Source organism: Cupressus sempervirens, chromosome 1, assembly GCF_028749045.1.
Source record: "Cupressus sempervirens isolate cs-2001-9-10 chromosome 1, ASM2874904v1, whole genome shotgun sequence".
Taxonomy (NCBI): domain Eukaryota; kingdom Viridiplantae; phylum Streptophyta; class Pinopsida; order Cupressales; family Cupressaceae; genus Cupressus; species Cupressus sempervirens.
In genome coordinates, this window is record NC_143118.1 from 797,928,891 (window position 1) to 797,952,700 (window position 23,810).

Genomic DNA, 23,810 nt, shown 5'->3' on the forward strand with positions numbered 1-23,810 from the left:
AATTGAAAAATGTGAAAACTGGGTGCAATCATTACCACATTGGTGTACCCATACAAGAATCTTGAAGCATTTTTTGAATAATAGTTTGCATCCTGTGACCATTTCAATAGTATCTTGACATGTCTGTCATGACTTTGCGATTGCAACATGTGAAGACACTTGGAGCACATTGATTTAAATTTTTAATGAAAAGATTTCAAAATATTAATTAATTTTGTTTGACAAAAGCATTAAATAGTAGACATGAGGTTTTCACAGTTATGAAAATGAGTGAACATTTCTCAAGAAAATTATGTGATTTTAGTAATTTATATCAAAATTTCAGAAAAGAATGTTGTTGAGACAAACCAAATTGACCATAAAAATAAAGAAATGTTCTCAATCATAAGAATTGTAGTTTTCAACAGTAGAGAAAGATGCATGATAAAATATGACCAGTAAGAAGGAATGGAGTCCCACTTCCTTTGTTGAAGTTCTCATATTATCAACCAAAAGAGGAAGATGCTTGAGGTTATAAGAAAGTTCTTTGCTTGAGGCTCCAATGTTGGCATTTTTTGATCTTTCTATTTTGGTAAATAATTTACACTAACTACAGGCTTGAAGCATTAAGCACAAACTGCAACATGCAATTTGCACCATAGTTGTACCACCCTAAAATTAACATAGTATGGAAACAATGGCGTGTTTATTTGGATTGTGGATTTTGGTAGATATTTTTAGAAGTGTGATTGTGAATTTATATAATCTAACATATTTTTAACATATTTCAAAGTTTACATATACAAGTTATAGGATACATCAAAGGCAACACAAGATAGGAAAGAGAAGGTTGGTTAACACCATCTTGGCTTTGGTGGATATGTGAAAATTCATTCACACCTTGTAAGTAGTAGTAAATGAAATTTCATATCAATTTTTTTAATATAAAATTACAAATAAGAAATACATTAATTATTGAAAATATTATGAAAAAAATGAAAGGCATTGAATTTAATCTAGCACCCACAAAAGAGGAAAAGAAAATTGGCTTCAAGCAAGGCTATAAAGCAGTGTTTTCTTGCCACTGCATAGATTCCATGTGGCCAAATAGGCTTAGAAGATTCCGGTGCACCAATTGACACATAGGTAAATAGGCCTAATGAATAATAATAGTAATTGATAACTTCATAAGAAATAATCTATTTGATGTTAATTTTGAACAATGATAACAATGTGTGCATGACATTTCACTTCGGCCTACTACTCCCAACACATATCTTACTCATGATGACGAAGGCACATATCCTATACATGATGAAGACCTCTATGTATATCATAATGATACAGGTACATATTCAATTTCTATTAAAAATTAATAGTGTAATTATTAATAAAATTTAACATCTTAAATTGCAATTGGTGTAACCTTTATGTGATAAATTTTGAGTATGGAGAGTGTGATGTTAGTGTTGAGAATGTTGAGGTTGGGGCTAAAAAAATGTGATAGTAGATGATGTTACACTATCAAGTAAACAAAAATCCTTGTTATATTCTTTAAATTAATGAAATACTAATAAATTTTTTTAAAATGTTTAGAATTAAACCCATTTATTGCTTATTGCAAGGGTGCATCAGCCTTGTCCTTGAAAAAAGAAGAGGAAGCCTCATGTCATAAGATTAGAGCCACAAGAGCCACAAGATGCCAAAGATAGTCAACATGTGGCTATTAGCCTTTATCTTCAAAAAAAGAAAAAAAGAAAAAAAAAAAAGAAATGAATGTTAAAAACCTTGTTTGATGATGAATGTGTTGATGGATTTTTATGAATTGATGGATTTTTATGAATGATGCTTATTAATGAATTTTATGTCATGTTATTGAATATTGTTATGTCATTATAATGATTGATGTGGTCACAAATTATTGATGAATCTTTATAGGTATTAGTGAATTATATGCAGTGTTAATGAATGTAGTGTGAATATAATGATTGATGTGTTCACAAATTATTGATGAATGTTTATACATATTAAGTAATTGTATGTAGTGTTAATGAATGTTATATGATTAAAATGATTCAATGATATACTTCTAAAATGAATGAATGAAATATTTTCTTATTTGTTAATGGGGAATTTAGAGTGATTATAGGGGCAGGGAGAGGCCAAATGAGCTTCGACCTTCACGTGGTTGGCCTTGTTAAGTGGAGAATATGAAAGGATTCTCGAAACCAAGTGAATCTCAAACTAAACCTATTGAGTTGGGAGTAAATAGGACTTTTAGCTTGGAGGCAAGTGGCATCCTATAGCTGACTAAGATGAAAGTGAAGTAGAGGCTTTTTTCTTTGTGTTATGTGTTTCAAGGTCTCATATTAGGTTATATGCTTTTTCATACATGATTGAGACAAAAATTCTATATCAACTATCATGTGTTTCTGGTTTGATATGATTTTTGTTTTGAATTGTAGGTAAAAACTATTTTTTTAGCAATCTTCCAAACAATGCTAATGAAGACTTTTTAAGAAAGTTGTTTGAACCTTTTGGGAAAGTATAGTTTTATCTTCATTTCTTATAATAAAATGAAAATTTGACAATGATTGATTTCTCAACTAGTTGTTGAGAAATTTTTTTGTGGTTGCAATTAGAAAGAGTTGCTATATGCAGAAAGAGTAATTTGTCTATTGGCTTCGTTCACTTCTTAACACATGTTGTAAGTATAAAATCAAATGTCACAACAATAATTTGTCATAAGTATGATTTTTTCTTTTTTGATGCAATAGTTTGATTGATATAATATTACAATACATTTGAGATCTAATGCATTCTTTAGACTTATTTTTCACATTCTATAATGGTTGTTATGCTTTTTTTCTTTGTCAAGCATGGATGGTGCATTTGTGTGGTTCATTGTTGAATGGGTATCATTTGTTTTGTAATAGGACCTTGATAAAGAAATCAAAGAACTTGATAACAAAACTATTGATGGTCCTAAGAAAGGTCCTAAGTTCAAGATACAAGTTATTTTTAAAATTTCCATTCAAATAATTTTGCTCTTGTGCACCCTTCCATTGAATCACTTTTATATTAAAGCTCCCATGTTTGTAGTGTTGACTTGATATCAAAATGTAGATTATAAAGTCCATTAGAATTATCATTAGCTTCATTCACTTATATAGTTATGTGGCTATTCAACCGTTGTTTAGGAGATACTTAATGCTTCATTGATTTTCTCAATTAGGTAATGGTTGCAAACCTAGCAAAGAAGGCTAAGAAACAAAATCATGAAGACAAGTGTTCGTAATATTTCCAATTAACTTGTGCTCTAATTGATATATTCATCTCTAAATCTTTCCAGTTAACCATGGATTCTTTTGAATGGATCTATCAACAGTCCTATAACAAACCTTACTAAATTCTACATGGTGGCATTACTTATGTTGCTAGATTCATACTTGGTTCATGGTAGAATTTTTATCCATAGCCAATGAGAACCTCTGTCTCGAGCCATATAGCAATATCATGCCTAAACATAGCCTATCCTCACCCTATTTATATTATTCTATATCTCATTTCAAAATTATGTAATCCTATTCATAGTGATTAGGAGATAATTAGACTGGATTATGTGCAGTTGAGTAATGGGCCCTCAAACATACTTAAATAGGCAACTAGGTTCATACCCCTTGATATGGTAACTCAAAACCCAATTGTTCTCAAAGCCAATTTAGATGAAAACAAATTTATAGAGCCCTCTTTTAGACTATAAGACTCAAAGTTCAACCCCTTAACCATTTGTGTGACAAGATCCAAAGATCGTTATCCCTTGAGTGTATACTCCTCTCCAGTAAGTGGAAAAACAATAATTTAGTACTTCATGGATGGGTAGACCCTCAAGCTCCTATTCTTAATCATGGCATGTTACACTACTATTCAAGCATTCATATTTTGATTGTAGGACCTCATTTAATTGTATTGTGTAATTTGTATGTTACATCAGTGTAAGAATTTTATCCAAATCAAAGTCATCACTACCCATTTTGATGCATAGATTAGTATTTTAATCTACCACTATTGCATTTATAAAACATTTTCTTTGTTGATTCATTATATTTTTATTTGTATCTTTTATTTATATGTAATGTTTATTGGTCTAACTATATTTTGTCTGTATTTACAATTGCTAGTCCAAGTTTGTATAATAGACCTACTAAATATTTTTTACTTAGAATAATTGGATCATAATAACATTGAGGGAGTAAAAGAAGAAATAGTCAGATTGTAATAGTATATCTTCAATCCATGTAATTTTTTGAAATATTTTTTTTAACTAGGTGTACATATATCAATATTAATGAAATGAATTCACCTTAAACATATAGAGTTCTTCTACTCTACAACTATTATCATAATTCTATTACTAGATTTGTTGGAGAAACTTGATTATAGATTCTTAAACATTACTTGTAACTTTTTAATCAAATTTTCAGCCTTGGACTATTCGCTATCTCTAGCCTCAAAATAGAAATGAAGATTGTGTGGTATGGAAAAAAATTACTTACCCCAAAAAATTTCATGTACCTCATTTACCATATTTTAAAATTGTAAATCTACATTGTTCTCCATGTTGATATTGATATCCAATTATGTGATATCTAATCATCTGATGTCCATTTTTATTTGATCATCATTTGTCTCTCTTGTACTATCTACTAAGCTTCTCTATCTTGGTGTTGAATTATTGCCTTAGGAAAATTCTTACATGGTATCAGAGATATACCAAATTATTGCATGGTATCATAGCTATAACAAATTCTTACATAGACGTGTCTTGTATATAAAGGCAACTGATATGGCTAGGAGTCAAGAAAGAGATAAGCATACCAACTAAGCACATGTCCACCAAGAGTGGATTATCCTCCATTGTCCATAAATGTACGTGCAACAATGAGAGGATAAGAATGAAAAGGTGTATCTCATAAAGAGATGTAGTAGATAACATGTGCTCAATTGGAGTGTAAACTACTATGTTGTCAACATGACAACTCATATAAATATGCAAACTCCTAGGTGTCTACATGACTACTAATATGAAAATGCATTAACCTAAGTAAACTTAAGTAAAGTGTAAATAGTAAATACTTATTTACATCAACGCCCCCTGTTAAGTGAAACTTAAGGGAATACACTTAAGCTCACAAAAGCTAGATGATAATGCAAGATGGGTCCTGGATACTAGGCCATGTTGGGTACCCATGTACAAATTGCAAGTGCAAATGATATGCAATGCAATCTCTCATAAAGTAGAGAAAGAGGGAAAGCCACATGGGAAAAGCCCTCCCCCAAAAAGAGAGAAGAAAAATAAAGTAAGATGCTTGTATGGATGGAGTAATCAAGACCCCCATATTATGACATACATCATGTATATACAATAGAGAATCCCTCTATAAGAAGGAAATAAGGAGAAATGAAATCCCCCCCATAGTGAATGATTTCCTACAAGAATGATGAGTGCTTGAAGACAAAAGAGAATCCAATGCCTACAAATAGAGTTTCTCCCTTTAGGAAGAAGATACACCAAATTCAAATGTAAGAAGGCTTCTCATTGTGGATAGGAAGATGGAAGGGGAATTTGCATGAAGTATGTTGTCTCTAAAGTTTGAAGATATGTCACCATGTCCTTGAATAATGAAGATGTCATGAACCAATCAAGATCAAGTCCAATAGAAGATGGTGACAAACAAGGAACCAATGGCAACTGCTCCATATAATAATGTGGATCAAAATATAGAGACCAAGATGCCTCCTCAAAAAAAGTAAGAAGAGAAACAAAGAAGGCTCCCCCAACCAATCTAGAATTTGCACCCATGAAATATGCTCCTGGATCAATGTAGAAGTTGCACCATGAAAAATGAATGATATTTCTCCCTTAAGGAAGAAATGGTAGCATGGGTGTACAAAAGAATCCTCCCCAATCAATAGGAAAAACTCTTGTAATGTAATTTTTCTCAGGAATTTGCAACACATGAGTATTATCAACCATGCAATCTGACATCTCAAATGATGCTTGAGATTCATATAAAACAATGTCCAAAGACTCAAATGTCTTCTCTAAAGTGAAGGGGACCTCCTACAAATGTTGTAAGAAAGTATCCACAATCATGTCAAACTCGAAAGAAAGATTAAGTGGAGAATCATGAGGGTTAGAGTGTTCCCTCATAGTAACTGAAGAAGGATCATCCTCAATAAAGAGAAGGTTTATATCATCAATAGTATCTCCCATATCCTCAATGTAGGACTCCATAAGCAAACCTACAATGCCTGTCAAGAAGTCATCCCAAGGAACTAAGTCTAGAAGACAATGAATATCTTGTTGTACTAAATCATGTGAATCCATGATTGTGCGAATACAAGCATCATCAAGACCAATAGTAGATGCAATATCAAAAGGAGAATTAGTAGCTACAATTGGAGGTAAAATATCTTTTGGGAATGGAGGAACATGTGGATCTCCATACATCTCCCAAAGATAAATCCAAATATCATAAAAATTAGTTGACTTCATGTCATCAAGTGAATCCATAACTGCCATATCCATATGTAGAAAGAGTGCACAAAAAATGATTGTAACAGTGTCACCATTGTATGAAAGTCCTTTCACATGTGGTAATGTATTATGCTCACTAAGATAAGTGAGAACTAATTCACTCCATTGCTTGTAGTTTTGTGTTGTCAAGGTAATTAAATCTTCCTCATCCATGATGTACTAATCAATGCAAACCCCCCCACCTCCCCCACAAATAGATTTTTGGCACTTTATACTAAGTGCGTGTACAATTGCCACTTGTCAGAATGAACTAGAGTGGACTTCTAATTTTGATATTTACAACTAAAAATATGAAGCTATATATGACTCAACATGATAAGACATAAGACCTCTCACGGATCTAATTAATTACAAGTGCCAAAATAGGCCAAAAAATGACCAATTCTTGAAAGTACTATGTCTACTCAAAATTACTCCAAACTGATACCAGATCTAGAAAGTAGACAAAAAATTATGCACTTTCATAAAAAATAGGGCCTAAATATGTGTCCGTATGAGCCTAAATGAAGCCTTCGAAGTTATGAAAATTGGGATTGTCAATTTTTAAAAAAAATCAGGAACAAAGATCACTAACAATCTGCACCAATGTGTAGATCACAAAATTATACCCCAAAACAAAACAAAAAATTGCTAAAAAAAAGGAGTCCATATGAGGGAGATTTTGTTGTTTGAAAAGAACCTCTATAATTATTTTTCTTGAACCACCATCGTCACACCTCCAAAAATCAAATGACTCTAGATTTCACCTTAGATGTCTGATTTTGATGAAACAAAAGTCGATTTGGGAATTTTTTTTAACCTTTTGATTGTGATACCAATATCTGATTTGCACCAGTAAGCTCCAATCTTGACCTACAAAAAAATCTCTCCAATGGATATGCAATGAAACTCTTATGGCTCCGATACCATGTAAGAGTTTGGTATAGCTCTGATACCATGTAAGAATTTGGAATAGCTTTGATACCATGTAAGAATTTTCCTAAGGCAATAATTCAACACCACGATCAAGAAGCTTAGTAGATAGCGCAAGAGAGACAAATGATGATCAAATGAGAATGGATATCAGATGATTGGATTAACCAAATAATTGGATGAATACAACATCAAGTGCCTTGTATATAAAGGCAATTGATATGACTAGGAGTCAGCAAAGAGATAAGCATACCAACTAAGCACATGTCCACCAAGAGTGGATTATCCTCCATTGTGCATAAATGTGTGTGCAACAATGAGAGGATAAGAATGCAAAGGTGTATCTCATAAAGAGATGTAGTAGACAACATGTACTCAATAAGAGTGCAAACGACTGTGTTGTCAACATGACAACTCATATAAATATGCAAACTCTTACATGAAAACTAATATGAAAATGCAACCTAAGTAATCTTAAGTAAAGTGTAAATAGTAAATACTTATTTACACCAACAGATACAATGCTTTGCAAGATAAGATTTGGCCGATAACAAGTTCGTCCATCACTATTTTCTATTTTGGTTTCATTGCTTATCCTACATTTGATAGACTAATTATATAAAAGATGTGAAAGTCATATGAGCACAATGAGAGGAATATGTGATCACACTAGTCACTTTTTCTTAAACATTTTTGAGATTCCAAAGTATAGTCTATTTTCAGTTCACAAAATACTACAAAAATATTATTGTTGATCTCTTGGCAATTTTGTAGCATGTTTTTTTATTTATCAATGCATATGTCAAACTTGTGCATGCTAAGGAGTTTTTGCTCTATCACTCATACATGTATTATGTGGTTTTTGCTCTTAAATTATTAAAGTATGTTATTATTGTATTTTGTAAAGAAATTTCCAATCTTCTTTATATTAAAATGGTCTTGTTTTCATTGATTTGATTTTTGAAATCTACATTTAGATTGATCTTATTTCCATCAGTCTCAGTATGCAAAGTAAAGATAAATAAAAAGTAAGTCATGTGCTCTAGAGATTCCATGTGCTATTAGTGTGTTTGTCAATGTTCTTATTAAAATATAATGAGATTAAGTTGTGAGCAAGTTTTCCATCTTTCATCTTGATGTCTATCTTTCATCTTGTGCTTATTTTTTGAGATTCCAAATTAAAATCATAGTAATGATGTTACTAACCTCATATGCAATGAGATAATTTGATATTATTATTTTTAACTTTACCTTTCATTGATATTTTGACATGACCTGCCATCGATGGTATAACAAACCTATCAAATCATCTCTAGATGTAGTCAATATTTCGATGCCTACTAACATCAATGATATGACAAACCCGTTGAATCTTCTCTAGTGAGAGTCGATATCCCGATATGGGATGGCATCAATGATGTGACAACACCATCAAATCATCTCTAGACTGAGTTGATAGTTCAACATTTTGATCTAGTTATTTTATGTCACCATACATAACATAGATGGAGATGATTTTTCGACAAACAATCTCGTTGATAAATCAATAGTAGTTGAGTGTATAAAAATTTTGACGTAATTCTAGTGACATTATTTTTTGATGTTAAGATGTCAAACTTTCAACTACCTAGCATCAAAAAATAGGTCCAAATTTACTAGTGTTTCAATTGTTAAGTTGGGGTTTTTTCAAGGAGAAAGTACACTTCTTTTGTAAATGGAGGCCTAATAAGGCTTGTTTTCCAAAATAAAAAGAGCAAAATGTCTGGCTTACCTTCACCTTCAAGTCTTGGGGCTTAATAATACTTTATAAAATCCAAAAGGGTATTCAAATTAATGAATATTTATAGGGCTTGTGTGGAGTTTTCTCACTTTAGGCTTGTCTTGTAATTTTGAAGGGCTACAAGCCTAGGATTGGGATTGTGAAGAAACCATTTGAAGAAAGTTGCATAGTATGGATTTATCCATCATCCTATATTGTCTAGGGCCTAAATGGACTAGATGTTCATTCTAGAGTCACCCTTGCTCCTAGATTGTGTTTTGGGGAGTTTGTGTCAAAAGTTGACAGTGTACATAAGTAAGCAACTTGTGATTAGTTGTCTTAGAAACTTGGGTTGTCCTAGTGATTAGGATTGCCTTGTTTGGTTTGGGTAGTGAGAGACTTGAACCATCCTTGTTAACACTTGTAATAGGTGTTTGGGCACATTGACTTTTAAAAAAAATGTTTCTTACTTGATCCTTTAGTGAAGAGTATTTTGAAGACCAAATTCATTCTTTGAAGCTTTTGGATTGGGCTACATTTCATCAAAGTGGTGTTAGAGCCATGTCTCTTATTGAAGAAGAAGGAAAACCTACAAGGGTCACAAATGCTAAACTTGCAACTATTATGAGGGAATAGAGGGAAACAAATGTTGCATTGGAAAAAAGGCTAAAAGACCTTGAACATAAGATAGACAAGGGTAAGGAGGAAAATTATGAAGATAAAAGGAATAAGGATGAAAATGACCTTGAATAGGGTGTAGAGGTACCTGCAGAGTAGATGCACCTCTTGGATACTACTAAATCCATGGGAAAGAGAACCATGGAAGAATAGTTGGAACTACCATATTTTAATGGAAAGATGAATGTAGATTTGGCCTTAGACTCGATTGAGGCCTTGACAAGTTTCTTTGAATGTGAAGACATTCTAGGAAAAAAAAAAGGGTAAAAATGGAAAAGTCCAAGTTCAAGGGAGTAGCCCTAACTTGGTGGAACTTCATCCAAACTAAAAGGGCAAAGAAAGGGAGAAGTATGATTTCATCTTGGAAAAAGATGGTGGCATTGGTCAGGGAAACTTATGTGCCTGAAGACTATGGGTTGTAACTCCATAGAAGGAAGAGAAACCTCAAACAAAAAGAATTTGATGTAAGATCCCATATAGAAGAATTCCTAAAAATTTGCATGAAGAAAAATGTAGTAGAAGATGAGGAAGAAAAACTTTCTAGATACATGAATGGTCTCAAGGTGCCTATTCAAGAGGAATTGCGCTTGCATTCCCCTACTTCTATGAACAAATGCTATTAGTTAGCAATAAAAGTAGAGGAGAAGTGGATGAGGAAACAAGACCAAGGAAGAAGTAAAGGTAATGACAATAGCAAAAAATTCAAAGGAAAGAGAAATTCATGGAATAAGGGACAATATAATGGAAATAAAAATTCTGATCAAAGCCAAGGAGATAAAGAATAGGGTGAATCAAGTTTTAGAGGAAATTATAGAGGAAGAAGACCCTTTAGCAAAGGTAGAGGAAGAGGTAATGGCCTTATAAAATGTTATAACTATAACCAATTGGGCCACCATGCAGGTAGATGCCCTGAGAAGAGGAATAACAATGCTCAAGGGGGGAGAAGAGACCAACTCATTAAAGAAGACAAACATGATGACAATGGAGAACTAGAACCTAAATAAGGTGCATGCTTGATGATGAGGTAAAATTTCCTACAAGTACCTCAAACTCAAGAACCACCTCAAAGGAAGAATCTCTTTAGGACTAAAATCAAATGATAAGGTAAGGTATGCAACTTGTTAATTGATTTTGGTTCAACTAAGAATCTAGTTTCTTCTAAAATAGTTGAAAAAATGAATTTTCCTAAGAAGCCTCACCCTTTTCCTTATCATGTCTCTTGGTTAACCAAAGGTCAAAAACCTCTAGTGAAATAGGCTTGGGTAGAATTTTCCATAGTTGACTTTAAAGATAATGTTCTTTGTGATGTTGTTGAAATGGATGCTTCACACATCCTCCTTAGTAGGCCCTAGCAATATGATGTGGATGACACATCACTGTAGGAAGAATAGCTACTCCATAACCAAAAATGGAGTGACCTTCACCATGAAGCCACTACCTAATGCTAAAGCATAGAAAGAGCCAACTATAATCACCATAGGGAAAAAGGAAATGTTGCAAGTCTTGGATGAACCTAAGACTTAAATCTTCATATTAGATTCTAAGCCCAAAGATAGCATAAGATCTTATGATAAGGATCCCATACCCGATGAAGTTAAGAAACCATTAACCAACTATAGTGATGTCACTACTAGTGACCTAACCATAAGCCTCCTTCCCTTAAGAGAAATCAGTCATCAACTATACCTAATATCTAGTTCCTCCTTGCAAAATAAGGCCCCATATAAGACGACACCTACTCAACATGTAGAGATTGCAAAATAGGTCAATGAAGTATTAGAAAAAGGCTTAATACAAAGAAGTCTTAGCCCATGTACAATCATGTTTGTTCTTTCCCCTAAAAAGGATGGTAAATGTAGATTATGTACTGATAATAGGGCCATCAATAAAATTACACTAAGATACAGGTTCCCTATGCCAAGAATGGAGGATTTTCTTGATCAATTGGGTAATCAATGTTATTTCACAAAAAATAGTTTAAAATCGAGATACCACCAAATAAGGATAAAGTCAAGAGATGAATGAAAAACAAATTTTAAAATAACCGAAGGCCTTTTTGTGGTTGGTTATGTCATTTGGGTTGAGTAGTGCACCTAGTACATTCATGAGACTCGTGAATGAAATCTTCATTGATTTTATTGGCAAATTTGTTGTTATATATCTTGATGATATCCTAATATTTATTCGTAGTAGGGAAGAGCATCTTGACCATTTTGAACATGTTTTGAGGAGACTCCATCAACACAAGTTAATGATTAACTTGGAGAAATGTATGTATATGAAGAAGGAATTTGCTTTCCTAGGGTTTTTCATCTCACAAGGAACCCTCAAAATGGACGTTAAAAAGGTTGAAGCAATTGTCAATTGGCCTCCAACAATGAACCAAGGTGATGTTAGAAGTTTTCATGGTCTTGCCACTTTGATAGGAAATTTATTAAGAACTGTAGTCATGTGTGTGCTCCCATGTTGGACACTATCAAGGTGGTAAGAAGACCAGATTTGTATGGACTACCTAAAGAAGAATGTGTCCCAATATCCAATCCTAGTGCTTCCTAGATTCGATAAAAACTTTACTCTTGAAAATGATGCAAGTAACTTTGCAATTGGTGCAGTCTTGAGCCAAGAAGGTAAGGCTTTAGAATTCTTTTTTGAAAAGTTAAATGATGCCAAGAAAAAGTACTCTACATATGATTCAGAACTATATGCAATAGTGCAAGCCTTTAAAAAATGGAGGAAATGCTTACTCCCAAAAGAGTTTTTTGTTTATATTGATAACCATGCATTGAGCTTCCTAAATACTTAGGAAAAACTTGGAGTCAAGCACATCAAATCGACAGAACAATTGTAGGCATATACATTTAATATTAAACACAAAACGGGGGTAATGAACAAAGTGGTTGATTCCCTTAGAAGAAAGGCTTGTTTGGTTGAAGAAGTACAACTTTAGAGTGTGGGGATTGACTCACTAAAGCATTTATATGTAGATGATCTAGATTTTGGGGAAATCTTTGAGGTATGCAACAAGATGATAAGCAAATATCATATTGATTTTTTTGATTTTCTAATCCTAAATGGTCTCTTGTTCAAAGGGGCTCAACTATGCATATCTAGGTGTTCTATGAGAAAAAACATCATAAAGGAAAAGAATTGTGGTGGCATGGGTGGTCATTTTGGGATAGAAAAAACATCAAACCCAGTATTTAGATATTCTCATTGACATGGCTTGGATTACATTAATAATTGTAATTCATCTTTGTAGTTGATGTCATATTTAAGGTCAATCATATTTATTTTGATGTAATGTATATAAAGATGAAATCATTCTTGCAAATGAAAGGGATGAATGTGTGTGATGTGACAGAAGGAAAGTGCATGAGAATTTTGTGTCAAAATCAAGAGAATGGGCATGAGTGGAATTTATTATTGAGACAGCGAGTTGGTGTATTTAATTGGAGTTGTATTGGTATATCAAAGATGTTATTAATCACTTTTTAATTTAGTGGATTGTTGTCTATAGCTCATTGTTGTGCATAGTGGATTGTGGTCCATATTAGGGTTATTTCCCTTATTGTAATTTCAAGGTTTTTTTTCTCAAGATTATTCCTCTTTTGTATCCTTAAGAAATGATATCTAGGTGGCATGTGAATGCATGTACATTCCACTTCTACCTTTAACAACATATTTGTGGTCATACATTATTTAGTGAGTTTGATCCTCATCATGGTTTTACCCCTAATATGGTTTCCATGTAAATAAAATGGTTTTATGTGTTATGGTGTTGTGATCTTCTATGAATTAATGTTTACTTTTTAGTTGTAAGTTCTTAATATGGTGAATTGTTTAATTAAACTATCAAGTTTAATCACACAATTGATCCCCCCTAGTTGTGAGTGTTTCCATGTTGGTCCTGGCATTTTATTATTCATATTGCCACTTAAATGATTCACATCATTTAGAATGGTTGTGAATTATAATAAAATTATTCTTTTTTACTTGAGTCAAACCAATGTTCATAAAATCCAATATTGTGCTTCCAGTATTCTTGAATACATCTTTATGGACTATAGGTAGAGGAAAATACAAGGTCAACTATAAAAGAGACGCATTTGTCTCTATTTACACTGACTTTTGAACAGCTAGAAGTAATGATAAAAAATTGACTATTATTCTTCAAAATATTTTAAATAACAATGAATCAACAATTTTAAAAAACTAAAAAAACTAGGTGTCATATAAAATTACACCTTAAAAGCTACAAGAAAGAAGACCAAATTGATTAATGATAATTATTTAATTTAATATATGCAATATTAAAACATTCCATGTAATGCCCCGCCAGGGACCCCAAAAAAAGAAGTTAACCTAAAGTTTTCCTACTAATAATTTGTCAAACATTTTTTTTAAAGATAAAGATACAACAATAGTTATAGAATAGCAGAAGTAATTAACATACACTCATACATCAACAACACATAATCAAGTTACAACTCTTAAGGGTCCCATGATGTTGAATCACATTTAAGTTTAATTAATACTAAAACCAATATATAACACAACCACATTAAAGAATAACTACAAGTACAAATTTCATTTAAATAATATACAATTACAGGATGCCACTTGGCAATAAACAGAATGCACAATCATCCATTGTACAAGTCACAGGGTATGAAAGGTTGAATAATATAATCATGAAATAGATTATATCATCTTGTAAGATCTATGAAATCAAATAAAATACACTTAGATCATAACCATCCATCCTAGAAATACAAGATGAAATAGAAAAGAACATCTACACAAACACATCTAGCAACAACATTCGACGGTCAAATCTCAATGGTATAAGAAAAAGCATTACCACCCAACCTTGTGGAACCCAAAAAGGTCCACTCCCACCATGCTGAGGAGATAGTTTGAAGTCCCAAATAGGATAACAAACTCAATAATCAAATCCAACATCTAAGTCAAGAAAAACCTAAAAGAAATCTAACTTAAAGGTACCAAGACATAGAATACATCTAAACTCATAGGCAACAATAATGCAGGGAATCTACTATGCATGTGAGCAAGTGTCATCGCATGAGCCAACTCTAAGGTTACCTGACTAGTCTTTTAATTCTTTGACCCCCTAGTGACTCAATGTGGCACTGGTATCCTTTCGTATTGACAAGGCATACTAACGAATCATCTCTAAGGTTACCCAACTAGTCTTTTAATCCTTCGGCCCCCTAGTGACTTTCTATAGTACCAATATCTTGTTAATTTATTTTAAACCCATTTAATTAAAAGTTATCACTTATTAACATAACCTACAATGGGTTCTTGTTAGCCTCTTTAGGGCCTCGGCATCCATTCTAAGTCACTTCCCAACATGACATACAAATAACCTACCCTAAGCTCAATAAAATCAAAAGGTCTCATATGACCATAAAGCACACATTAGTTCTTAAAAAAGCAACTGACAAGTACCAAAATCACTAGTCAAATACACATAAACTAATCCATGTCATAACATGACATCACCAAGAAAAAATCATACAAACACCTCATTCCTATGCAAGCGACTAGAAAACAATCCAAATACAATTGATCAAAGACTCAGGTTATATCAGATAGGTCACACCATTTGCCTTAGATTCACGCAAGAATACTAGAAAGCAATAACAATCAATAGATCAAAACACCTCATAGAGCACACAAGATACATTACCATGGTTGAGTATAAAAGATCATGATCAAAACATCATTAAGACATCACAAAACAAAACCCCCAAGCCTCTGGTAAGCATCCTGACTGGTCAAAGCTAAGTCAACCCAACACCCAACAATAAAATAACACATCATAAAAAGAGTACATACAAAAGTAATTTTCACAAAATATTAGGTTTAGAAAACACAACGGTTTAATTTTTATTAAAGGTTTTCAAGTTTTCATTTATGTTTATAAGTATTATAGTTGATAATGTTTTCAATTTCAATCAGGGTTTCAATTTCCATTTCTCTAGTTACCAGATTTACTAAGGTTTTTGAGTTCACTGGAATTCCAAATGATTCAACAAATCATATAAAGTCGTTTATGTTAGAAATATGGATTACTAAGAAGGGGGGAGGGGTGAATCAGTAATCTAAAAACTTTAGTCAGCAACTGGATAATATTACTTACTTTAAACCATGCATAACAAAGCAATAAAGTAATGTTGAATAGCAATAGTAACAATGCACAAAGATAACTCATAACACCATATTTTGTTAACTAGGGAAATCCTAGCCAAGAGAAAACCCTGGTGGGGATGATACCCACTAGATAATATACTAATATATAAATTCCTTGTTAGAGGATGGACCCTATTAAGAGTCAATGAGAAAATTCAGTTTTAGGAGACTTTGAATCCCTGATAGGAGATTCCAACCTTATTAGGAATTGTGGTGTAGTAGATGCAAGATGAGCCCACTACCCAAACATGCACCTCTAATCACAAGAAGAGCTCACTACTCAAACAAGTAATCAGATTGGATATAAGTATTGTATCTCCTTCCTTGACTGATCTCTATTCTTTAGATCGATCTCAGATCACCAAATAACTCATATAAAACTTCATAGATATCGCATTCACAAAAGTTTGCTCACTTCACAATCTTACAAGATAGCACTTGTAAAACACTTGCCAGCTTCACAATCTTATCAGAAAATGTCCTTTGCATAAATATTATGCCTTTACAAAAATTATTACTAGGTTAGCGAAGACCACAATTCACTTTTCCAAGTTAGAGTAAACATCTAGGATGTTGGCCCTAATTGGACAAGTAATTGTTTTGTAAACAAAACAATTCTTTCCTTCAATTCCATTGTCCTGCTTCATTAAAACACGATTAGCTCTATTATGTACAGTTTGTACAAACTTTTGAGGTTATACACATCATCACCAACATGTATACTATCTCCATGTAACTTTGCTAGTCATAATATGACATCTATAACATGTTATACACAAAACAATACATTGTTGTAAACAAAATTCTATACTTAGACAATTTTCTGATTACCAAATACTAAGTATATTTCCAAGGTTTCGTGTGAACATGTACATCATGTGTTGTCATTAATGACAACAATTACATATCACTATTAGTCAATTGTCAATAGTTTAAACATAGTTTCCTAGTTCAATTCATTACCAAAACAAATACAAGATTCAATGTTCACAACTAGGGTTTCAATTTTCATTTTCTATTTCAAATTATTATAATGACTAAGGTTTTCGATTACAATAAATGGTTTATGTTTTCATTTCATTTTAAATCATAGATTCACTAAAATTCTCAATTACCATCAGAGTTCAGTTCCTATCTTTTGAAGGTATAATAATTACTAAAGTTTTCAAATCATACAATTACCCTAATGATAAAAATGATCTTATGACCAAACTGAAACATCAAGCACAACCCAAAGTTACCAATCTTCTAAAATCACAATTCAAAGTATGTTGTATAAATACATTTTAATAATAAATTAATTAAAAATTATTAAACTCCAACCAAAAATCATTAAATCATTAATGATTATAATTACCTATTAATAACTTATTTTAAATTATTAATAAAATAACTACTAATCTATTAATAATAATATAATTAAATAATTATATTAATTACATAAATTAACAACAAATATAATAAAACATTTATTAACTTATTTAAAATGTAATAAATTTTAAATATATTAAAAAACTATATATAAAAATATTTATTAATTTATAACTTTTAATAAATAAAATTTATTAAAAATAAAATAAAATAAATAACAATAAACTTCTAACATTTTTTAAAGGCCCGTCAGCCTAGCGGCAGTGTTCTGTAGCAGTGTTGTGCAACAATAGAACAACCACTGATGGGACAAGAAATAACGAGGAGAAAGGGGGGTGGGGGGTGTGGGGGGTGGGGCCACCTAATATATATATATTGTTTTTATTATGAAACAATAAAGATAATAGAGATGGATTCATGTTGAATCACTACCCATGAAACATGGGTCAATGAGTTTGACTCAAGAATCACAAAGTTAAATTCTAATAGCAATATCACAAAATCTCGAGTATTTCATATTAATAATTTGTCTTATCACATATATAAAACATGAACACAATAAATGCCTTTTATTATTCCATAAAATGGGAAAGATTGTCAATAAGTTTGTGGTCCATTTATATTCCAAACAAAAGTAATTTATGGGTATTTGGTCCATTTAGGTAGGTCATTGTACTAACAACTTTATTCAAGTACAAGGTTCTTTCCCCTAACCATAATTAATTTTTTTGTTCAATAACTAAGAATTTTTCACATTAAGTATTAGTACAAATGATAAATGAAATAAAAAAAATTCACATTAAGTATTAGTACAAATGATAAATGAAATAAAATTGTTCATGTTCCTATAATTAGCTTTACTAAGACACATTTGGGGAGTTAGCTAATCTCCATACAAAATGCACTATAAGACGAAAAATATAATCTACAAAATTTCCACAATAGACTATTTTTTTAGCAATTTTCTTTGGTAAAACTAAGAACTTTTAGATTAAGTATTGATACTAATGATATAGAAAAAAATTATCTGTACAATTATTGTGGTAGCACCATCCTATTTTATATTATAAAATGTATTGGTCAATTTTTATTAGATAAAAAACTTAGACATAACAAAGATCTATTGTTAGTAATAGGGATTTGCTCCAATAAGATTATCTATAAGTTATATTTTAAATATAACTATGATATTCTACTAACAACAAATAATTTTTTTGTTTACTAATTAATTTTTTTTAAATTTAAATAATGATTGAAACTCCCAAAAATCATTGTAGAAGTATTCCACACTCTACAGAGTTTTAGCAAGTTATATAATAAGTCATTCTTTCAAATCTTAATTACACTTCTAAATCTTAATTCCAATTAGATTAATAAAAAAAAAATCCATATTAACCAAATTAACCTTCACAACCAATCCACTTTTGAACTTTACTTATGGGCTATAGACTATTTTGTATGCCTTCATTGACAAGGAAATGTGTATAAAGACATCAAAAGATCGAAAGGTGTGTGACAAGATAATGTATTAACTAAATTAAAATTCAAAACATAACTACTCTCTAATTTCTACTCTAATTAATAAATAGAAACAAATTTGTCTCCATTGAGAACGCTTTTTGTTGTGTTTGTTTATTTGCACAAACGTACAAATCGAGGAAATTTATTGCTAAAACATGCACGTACGTATAATTTGGTGATTATATTCAAAACTCAGACAAATTTATGTCTGCCTTCACCCTTTCGCAATGATTCTTAATTTTTGACCGACCAAAAACTGGTTTCTCATTGATAAACGTACGTATACTTGACCAGCATTGAATAAAAATTATAAGAAAGATGGAGTCAAGTCAAGAATTTAGTACAATAAGCAACATCCTTGTAAATGCGTTGCCTGCAAATTCTGTATCAATATTGTTTTTCTAATAGCGATTGCTCCCAAAATGCCAGACATTTTTATCAATTGCATTCTATCGAATTATCGATTCACATGAAATCTGCAGATTATATAATCATATTGGTATTTCGACCGTGAACTGCTTTGTACTGAAACACTGTATTAAATTGAAATCTGCAGATATAAAACCATGTTGGTATTTCTAATGTAAACTGCATTTAATGAAGCATTCTATTAACGCGAAATCTACAGATCATTATAAAATCATTTCGGTATTTCTAATGTAAAATGTTTTGTACTCAAAAACATTTTATCAACGTGAAATCTACAGATTATAAAACCATGTTGGTATTTCTAATGTAATCTGCATTTTACTGAAGCATTCTATTAAAATGAAATCTACAGATTATAACATCATATTGGCATTTCTACTGTAAAATGCTTTGTACTGAAACATTTTATTAACGCGAAATCTAAACTCGTTATCCCCGTATTATTAGATTTTCTACCGTATAATAAGAAAATCATTCTACGGCCTACGAAAATGTTCTGAAAGGTGACCCAGGCAGCATTAAACAAAGCATACCGTATTTCCATATTTTGAATAAGAAGTGCATTTGTACGATTATCGTTATATAAAAGTATAATAGATTTAAATGCAGTCTATTACTAGGCTGGCTGATAGCTTTTGCTAGTTATATGAGCATGATTCAAAAAGTGGATTCAATGGTTTTAATACTCCTAACCATGCAAATTACTTGTAAGAGTACAGTTGCATAGAAGACAGAATTATGCCAAATTCATTAATTGAAGTTCTACAGAATATATGAGTTTGAGGCTCTACGGTTCATATTATGATGAAATTTCGATTTCATTTTCATTAAAAAACAATTCAAGCTATTATACATCACGTCTGTACTTTACACTTAAAATAGTAAGTAATTCAGATAACTGGGTGTATCGTTCCTTTTCAGATCTGAAATATGGTGAATAAATACATGGAATCCCATCTGGCATACAATTATTGTCAACAACATAAATATACTATGTATAATATTAATATGAGAATATAATTGTTGCTCTGTAAAGTTGATATGATATCAAAGTTACTAATATAAATCCGTTGGGTTTGATTATTATTATTATTATTATATTGTTATCAGTATCAGTCTAAGTCTAATATTATGTATAATTGTGGAAAAAATATGTAAAAGGAGATTATAAAGAGATTATACGTATATAATCATTATTATATAAAAAGGATGAAGGATGTGTGTATAGAGAGATTATAAATTCAAATAGAAGGTGAGAATTAATAGATTGAATTTTTTCTAATTTGTATATACTCACAGTCAATATGCATAACATATAAACTGAATGATACAAGGCTCATGTTAGTCAGAGTAGCCTCCATCACTAAATCTAATCTCTTCTAAACTGTAACCTTTAAATTACTGGACGATAGAAATCTCATCCTAATAGCCTTAATGGTCGCCTATAAACACAAAACAAAATACTAAATCTGAAATAGATTAACCCGAAGAAAGTATTATAAGTCCACTGCAAAAACAGTGGCTCTCAATATGTTTTATATATTACAAGCAACTGCATCACTATCTGTACTTTAGGTTTTTGCCAACCTGCTAGCAGTCTCTACTATAAACTGCGAATATATACTATTATTCCTAGTTTCGTTTATCGTGAACACCTGGGTTATATTCATCGTCGGTGAAATTGGTAGGTAATCATGTGAATATAGCTTATTAAAGATTACAGATTAAAATGTTTTTAATTTTTAATATAGTAAATAAACTAATCTAATTTTTGAATTATTAGCATTTAACATTTTTTTTTATTCACTATATTCCTTTTAATAGTTTAAAGCAACTATTGTTTTCCGGAGTTTATGTTTGTAGTTATTATTATTGTGTATTAATGTTTTAATCATTTCTATTGATTTAGAATGAAAAAATTGAAGCTAATAATATGTAATTTGGAATTAAAAGATAATTATCAAATTATGACAAGAAAATTAAATAAAAACATATTATTAAATTAATAAAAATGTACAGATAAAAATTAAATAAGAAGTAAATATTGATGTTTGATTAATATTCAACATTCACATAAAAAGTTGATATTTTATTATATATAGCATTTTTTCGTTTTAGTTATTTATTTTTAATCATATCAAGGAAAATATATAAATTTTTATTTCTAGAAAGTTATAAAATTATGTAGTCTACATTTAATTTTTTTACTCTTTAACAAAATAGGCGAACCTACCTTCTCTATTCTTATATTGACTTAAATTTTTATTAGTAAAAAAATTAAATAATAAAGTATGAATCAAATTTGTAATTGTGTATACATGGATATATAAAGAGAGAGACTTTTCTTGACCCATACCAAAAGGATGGTCATTCCTCTATTCCTAGAAGTCATTTAAAATCATCAGTACTAGAAAATACTTAATCCATCTTAAATTTTTACTAGAATCAAAAGGTTTTATATTGTCTTATATAAACATTGTATCTTGTATTGGACTGTTTCTAACGTAAATGATAAGAAGACTTTTAATTCTATAAGAAAAATTTGAGATATTTTCTCTTTTGCACCTTGTCAAAGTTTTTGAGTTGGAGAAGATGTCTCTCCCTACTTAACTGATTTAGGTTTCCATGACAAGTGAATGGACAATTATATAGTTTTCAATTGTTAGATTTTGTTACATTCTTATACTACTTATAGACATTAAATGTTTTTCTAATTTTGTTATCTAAAAGCTTCTTTGATCAACCTTTTTATATGATTATGGTATTGATGGTATTTGCTTCAAGGTCAAGTTTTATCTACCATTCTTCTCATCTTCAAGTTGATGGTTGCTTTTGTTTCTCCCATATCCAAATTTTTCTTTGTTATTAAATTATGTTGTATATGTTTACTACTCAACCATTTTGTTCTCCAAATTTACAACAAAAATATCAATCTTTGACCTACCTCTCCCTTTTGATTATGATATTGACAACATTTTCTCCAAATTTAAGCTCTATATGTCATTCTTCTTTGTCTTCTAATTGATAAATAATTCCCATGCATCTTTTCTTTCATAACCCTATCAAATATCCAAAATATGTATACCAATATATCATTATTATTATTCTTTACCTACATAAAACTCATATTCTTCAAACAATCGATTAGACCCCACTTCCAATCCTATTCCCAATAGGAAAATGACAATACGACACAATCAAACCAACCTTGAAAAAGGTCAGATTGAATTTCAACGGTATTCCAATAATTTGAAAGCTATTCAAATACCAATCGAAAAATCAAAATCAAAACAGAAACCTGGTCTATTTTTCTTTCTCCCTCACCTACTTCAAAATGAATCTCCATAAGATCCTTCAGTTGGAGAAACTGTCATTCATCATATGGTTTCCCTGAGGACTTAACTCATTCGTCATATGGTTTCCCCGAGGAGAACTTAACTTATTCATCAATTTACGTGTCATTAGTTGAATGTAATAGTCCACTCAATCACGCTACACGTCGTGATTCTACGAAGAAAGAAGAGTGAAGCATACAAACAACTGTAACTGCAAAAGCTCGCAACACAATGGCCAAAAAGAAGAAGAAGAAAAACAACCTGGGGGAAGAATTGACCTGGTCAGGATACATGATTTACGTTTCAGGTTGTAATGGACGTAAATAAATGAAAGTGCAAAAGCGAATTGCATTAAAGAATGGTTTAAACTATGCTGCAAGAAATAAAAACAAAAGTTCAAAAAAATTGACAAAGCCAAAAAAAAAAAAAAAGTTGGCACTTATGCATCAATATTCCCCATACCACCTATATTATATATAATAAATCTTTTGAGTACATGGATTTGACCTTTTCTGAAGGAAGAAAGATCATCTCGAATAACAAAATAGTTACAATGTGCATACATCACAATGCACTAACACCTCTCATTGCCACAAAACTGGAAGAAATACAATAAATAAGGAAAAAGGAATAAGAAGCAGCATAAAATAATACATAAAGAGAAAGGACGAGGAAGATAATGGAGATTGAGTGACCCATATTACAGGTCAACTTGCATATATCAATCTATGAGACATTAAATACGAAACTCAAAATAAGATTGCCAACGAATTTAATACCTGTGTAAGTGCTGACAGGATCTATTCCACGTTACTGCAAGACAACAGAAACTCATATATCCTCCTGAAACATTCTGTTACATGAAAAACAACAACAAAAGTTCAGACAAACTGAAACATTAATATAATTATGTACCATGTTTCATGTTTTTGGAAGCAATGTTAAAATACCCTCTGAGTAATTCAGTAATCTTTCTACAGTTGGGTCTGAAAAAAATAAACACACCAAT

General features: G+C 31.2%; 1 long non-coding RNA gene across 1 annotated transcript; it reads right to left on the bottom strand.

Annotated features, from left to right (window-relative positions):
* Nucleotides 1-19,098: 19,098 nt before the first annotated feature.
* LOC149580289 (uncharacterized) lies at nt 19,099-23,769 on the bottom strand. Its single transcript, XR_016353481.1, has 2 exons — nt 23,581-23,769; nt 19,099-19,513 (listed from the first exon to the last, which is right to left on the bottom strand). It is a non-coding gene; the product is annotated as an uncharacterized LOC149580289 (long non-coding RNA).
* Nucleotides 23,770-23,810: the final 41 nt, after the last annotated feature.